Consider the following 5,997-nt stretch of genomic DNA (forward strand, 5'->3'; position numbering starts at 1 on the left):
GTTACTCATAAATACAGAACCATCCATTTAGCATCAAAGCAGGTATATTAAAAAAATGCATCCACATATTTGAAACTGAAATGACATAAAAATCAATGATATTACTTGAGTTTTTAGAATAACCGTGTGGGTAAATGCCATCCAGCAGCAATTCGGCTAAGCCTGTGCACTTCCAGCATCTATAGTATGATGATAGTTATTTGTTCAAGCCTTTGATAACTTCCAGACATCGTGTTAAGTTTTAGGAATAAAAAGATGAGCAAGACATAGCCCTAAAGGAACTCTTATTCTAGGCTGAAAAACAGACGTGTAAGTTAGCATAAGATGAGGTATGTGCTTTAACAGAGAGGTACAACACAGATGTAATAACAAGAGGTGGCCCCAAACTCTGCCAGGAAAGCAGGGAGAGAGGAGGAGGAGGAGGAGGAGGGGGAGGAGGGGGGGAGGAGGAGTGGGAGGAGGAGGGGGGAGGAAGAAGGAGGAGGAGGAGGAGGGGGGGGAGGAGGAGGGGGAGGAAGAAGGAGGAGGAAGAGGAGAGGGAGGAGGAGGGGGAGAAGGAAGAGGAGGAAGAGGAGGAGGAGGGAGGGGGGAGGAGGAGGGAGAGGGGGAGGAGGGGGGAAGAGGAGGAGGGGGGAGGAGGAAGGAGGAGGAGGAGGAAGAGGAGGAGGGGGAGGAGGAGGGAGGAGAGAGAAGGGAGGAGGGGGGAGGAGGAAGGAGGAGGAGGAGGAGGAAGAGGAGGAGGGGGAGGAGGAGGGAGGAGAGAGAAGGGAGGAGGGGGGAGGGAAGAGGGGGGAGGGAGGGGGAAAGAGATTGCTTCCCCTAGAAAGGAGCATACAGATGTGAAAAATAAGTAGATCTTAATCACATTAAAGTAAGACTGTTACTGGTAGAGTGACTAATTTGCCTAAGGCAAAAATGAACTAGAAAATGTTTTATCATGCACCTTCTAAATCTTTTAAACTTAAATTTTGTTTAGTATAATTGAAACATTGAATTAATTGCACTTTATTTAGAAGTTTAGAATATCTTTAGTAGTGATATTTTGAGAATGAGGAAATATTTTTTCATTGTATTTTGTTTTGCAGAAAACTCTGACAATTTTTCTATGAAGACATAGATTCACTATTGAAGCATATAGTTCCTTTAACCTGACAAGTCACCAAAATGACCTTCTTTATTCAGACACAGAGGAGCTAAGGATACTTCTGAGGAGGTGAACAAATATCCTCATACCACAGAGAAGAGACACTGTGAGTTAATTGAAAGCTCTGTCGACAGAGATGTTGAGAGGCCATGCCTATTTTGTACAGAGTCCTGACCCCGACTGTGCTTGACCCTAGGGAGAAGCAACTGTTGTAGCATTAGTCACCCTTAATACCACTGCAAAGAACATACCTTGATACAACCTCTCAATAAAGAAACCTGGCAATCTGCATCAGAAACATTTATTCATTTCCTTTGACCACTAATCCACTTCTAGACTCAAAAATGATTCAAACTGTGGCCTAACAATTCCACAAAATTATCAGTGAAGAATAATTTGTTATGACAAAATAATATAAAAACAATCAGGAAGACTGTGGATGTAGCTCAGTTGTAAAGCACTTGCCTGGCAAGTGGGAGGTCCTGAATTCAATCCCCAATACCATGATAAAAAACATAATCAGGAGGAAACTTGTTGCCTGACATTTCAATTATGATGTATAAATTCTGAAGATTCCATAAAATAAAGCATTACGCAGTCATTTAAAATAGTGCTTATGAATAGCATATCATTTATGTCTCAAATACACAAAAACACTTTGGCATTTTGAATATACCAGCTTTGATGTTGGATAGATGGTTCTGTGCCCATAAGTAGCTTCTAAAAAAATTAATGAAATCTCCTTTCAAACTGATATTATCGCATTAGATAAACTTCCAGATTTTTGATTAGTAAATTCTGAGCTGGCATCTATTTCCCTCTTTTAGCAGATGAGAACAAAAAAGAATAAGTCTTTTAAGCATATGGAAATCTTACAGGAACGTTGGTTAGAGTTGATACTGGAGGTCTTGTCTCATTTACATTTTTGTCTATTTGTAGAATCGTTTATCTTAGACTTCAGAGGCATTTTAAACTTCTTGGTCATATAATAATTTTGTTTCAAAGTAAGGAAAAATGTTCATTATCTCATGCTAAATTAAAGAAAAATAAGTTCATGAATGTCTACCTAGAGTAAGACTTCTATTAGTCATGCCATCTCTTCCTTCTCTCTGCCTCCTGCCAATTGCCAGTATCATCCACATGTGCAGAGATCTTGTCTGTGTATCAATGTTGAACCAGTGACTGTCACAGAGTAATCACTGGATGAATATGATTTGATGAATCAACTAATTTTTAAAAAAATATTATTTTTTTAGGTTTTTTAGGAGGACACAATATATTTATTTTTATGTGGTGCTGAGGATCGAACCCAGTGCCCCGCGCATGCCAGGCGAGTGAGCTACCGCTTGAGCCACATCTCCAGCCCAAGAATCAATTAATTTTGTAAGAAGTACATGTGTATTCCCTTACTAAACCCTTACTATTTAGATACATTGAAGATATTGCCCATGGAAAGAAAGGTCTGATGATTAGTGTCTGCAAGACAAAGCACAGTTCAGAGAATAATGCAACAGAATGGTTGACTTTCCCTCAGGACCCATGAGGGTCTGCAGAGAATTCTTAGGGACAGAGGGTGCAACCACAAGCCAATCTTCCCTCTTTTCTCCCACCTCCTGTAAACCCTTGGTCACTTAAATCCTTTATCATTCCCCAGGTTGGTCTGGGTATTCCCTATCCCCACTTCAAGTCTTAAGGTTGGGGATGAGGTTCTATTGCAAAGTGGACCATCTGTTGTACAACTCACTATCTCATTTTTCTCAGTCTTATCAAAGTTATTATTATTATTATTTTGCTATGTATCATTGAGTGTGCCATAAGAAGGAAGAAAATCTCTCATTATCATGAATATAAATGCCTTGTGAAATGACTAGGATATTTGTATACCAAAATAGCAAGACAAATTTTTCTATGGGCAGTTAAGAATTAAATTAATTGTCTATTGTATTTATATATATACACACACTTTTTTCCATTTCCTGCAATTGTCATATTAATATTTAAAAAGAATAACCATTTTAAAGCTCATTGACTATATTCACTAACAATTTTCAACATATTTCTCTGTTAGTCTACAAGCCTATTAAAGGAAACCATAATTTAAAGAAGAATATTAAATCATAATTAAGAAAAACCCTACGGAAACATTGTTTTCTTTGAAATCACACCAAAACTGAATAGAATATCATATCATACTTTTCTATGTTTTTCCTTAGTCTGTTCTGTGCTGTTTTCACAAGAATGCCTGAGAATGGGTAATATATAAAGAATTTATCTTTTCACAGTTCTGGAAGTCTAAGATCAAGATGCCAGCATATGGCAAGGACCTCCTTGCTATGTCATCTCATGGTGGAAGGCTGAAGGGCAAGAGAAGGCGTGGAGGGGGGGCTCTCCTTTTCATAATGAACCTGCTCCCATGATAGTGACATTAATCTATTCATGAGGACAGAGTCCTCTTCACCTCATCACTTTAACAGTCTTACCTCTTAATACTGTTACAATAGCAATTAAATTTCAGCATGAGTTTGGGAGGGCATAAACATTCAAACCATAGCAATACTCCAATAAGATCAGACCTCCAGAACTATTTTTAAGCAACACACAATTTGTACACAGTTTATCCAAAGTTTGCATTTCAAAGATTCCTTCTGACCTCTGATTTCCTGCAGCTCCTAAACTCTGAAACAGTGAGTCTAAATACACAGTACAGCCCTTCTTGTCAAGATTCCAGTTCTGTACTTATTAAGAGATTTGAATCTCTACAGTAGGCAGAGAAATCTGAATCTCAGTCTCAGTAATGAAAATGATAATTACTATGTTAAGTAAGGCTGGATTTTTACGCATTTTGCTGGCCTGCCCAGTCATTGAATACACCACTTTTGGGAATCAGAAACGCTTGGGGTAGGTCCATGGTGATTTTTGTTTACACACTTGCTTACTGAGTCACTGTATTTATTTTGCTAAATGCAAATCAGTTAAGTTTCAACCACATGCTGACCACTGGGAGAAAATAAACAAAACAAGTAAATGTATATTTTTTCAAGAGACTGCAAAGGATTCTTTGTATCCCTTACGTAGCCATTATATATCATCTATCAATCAATTGCAGGGATCTTCCTTAGTCCCACATCTTCAAATATGCACTTCACCACAATACCCACATTCTCTAGCGCCTGAGAAGAGACTAATTGAGAGGGTGTGTTGTATTACAAAGCACAGTTTGCCTAAAAAGGAGATTGCCATCTTGCTCATTAATTTTACATTACCATACTGTGCTTCTATTGATATTATCACAATGCTTTTTACAACTTTTTACTGCAATTGCAAAAATACACAGATTGTTCTGTCATTAAGAAGAGTAAATGATTTTTTGAGTGATGCAAGAAAAACTTTTATGATCATTTTCCCTAGCTATAGTAAACTGTTCTAAGATTACAGTATGTGTTTATATGTAAACAGTCATGAGCAATATACATTGGTGTGATAGAGCTACCACACAGCTCTTGTACTATTGAACTGCTGAAGATGTCTTGCTCTCCCACAGAATATTGGTTTTACGCTACATCAACAAAAGAGGCAATTGACATTGTTATAGAGATGTGACTCCATCTCAATTTTCTCACTTCTTCCTAAATCACTGAAAAATAGATGAGAAAGATTGGCCACAGTAGAACTTCTAATATAATTGTCATCATGTAGGATTTGGTATCTCTGTGCATATATGGTATGTGGAACATACCAGAAAATAAAACCACCCTAAAAAACACTATGGAAACAAAAATATCTCTTTACTGTGGAAAATGGGTTTCAGATCCCAATCTGTCACTTTTTTCTGCAACACTCTGGGCAAGTACAGCATGCCCATTTACTAAAAGCCTGAGCATTATAAATAAGACAAATGTTGGTTTAACCAAAAGCTCCACCACTTATATCCATGTGACCTTGAGCAAAATATTCCTTTAGCCTCAGTTTTCTTCATCCATAAAAGTGATATAATAATAATATCCAACTCATTAAGTTGTAAATATTACATGCAAGAATGCATGCAAAGTGCTAGCATATCTGGTAGATAGTAAACTTCCAATAAATAATAGATATCATTATTACTATTAGAGCTTTACATTCTTCAACTCTAGAAGATAACTGGATGAGACAATATCTAAGGGCCCACCTAAATATAATAGTCTATGACTGAACTGGGGGGGGGCGGTAATTATACCTTACAAAATATTTCCTTACAAAAAGATTTAAATAAATGGCATTCTGGAGGTCTGATCTTATTTAAATGCCATTAAATAAATTAAATGGCATTTAAATAAAAATGCCATTTCTTTCATGAAGAATATTAATCTATACTTTAAAGATCTTGTGTAAGGTAAAGATCTGATGTTAAGGATAGTATAGGAGTTAAGATTGTGTCCCTCGGTATTTAATGGTTCTTCTTTCCCAGCAGAACATAATGTTTTGGGAGGCAGCAGTTCTGTCTTGTTTGGCTTTGTAATCCCAATGTCAGCTCATTGAGTGACTTAAAAACATTGAAATGAAAGAAGGTTTTCATGATTGGAACTACACTTGATCTTAGCCAAAAGGCCGAGAAGCGATCATGATTGGAACTAACAGCCTAAAATTGTTGCCTTTGGGACTAGAACTGTGAATCAGTGGCAGAGTATGCACCTCCCATGCACAAGGCCCCTGGGTCAATCCCGGCGGGGTGGGGGGGATGTGGAAATCTCTGCTTTTGTGGAGAAGACAGTTGAATATTGGGAATCTAAAGAAAAATAAGCTATGAAATGGGTAAAAGAAACCCAGGACCAAATTTTACAATTTTGGTTGGAATGGCCAAAGAAGGCCTCACT

At 37.7% G+C, this 5,997-nt stretch overlaps 1 pseudogene; it reads right to left on the reverse strand.

The window, feature by feature from the left end:
• Positions 1-5,657: 5,657 nt before the first annotated feature.
• LOC113194191 (U2 spliceosomal RNA) lies at positions 5,658-5,743 on the reverse strand (annotated as a pseudogene).
• Between the last annotated feature and the right edge of the window lie 254 nt (positions 5,744-5,997).

This window comes from Urocitellus parryii, chromosome 9 (genome assembly GCF_045843805.1).
Source record: "Urocitellus parryii isolate mUroPar1 chromosome 9, mUroPar1.hap1, whole genome shotgun sequence".
In the NCBI taxonomy this organism is placed as follows: domain Eukaryota; kingdom Metazoa; phylum Chordata; class Mammalia; order Rodentia; family Sciuridae; genus Urocitellus; species Urocitellus parryii.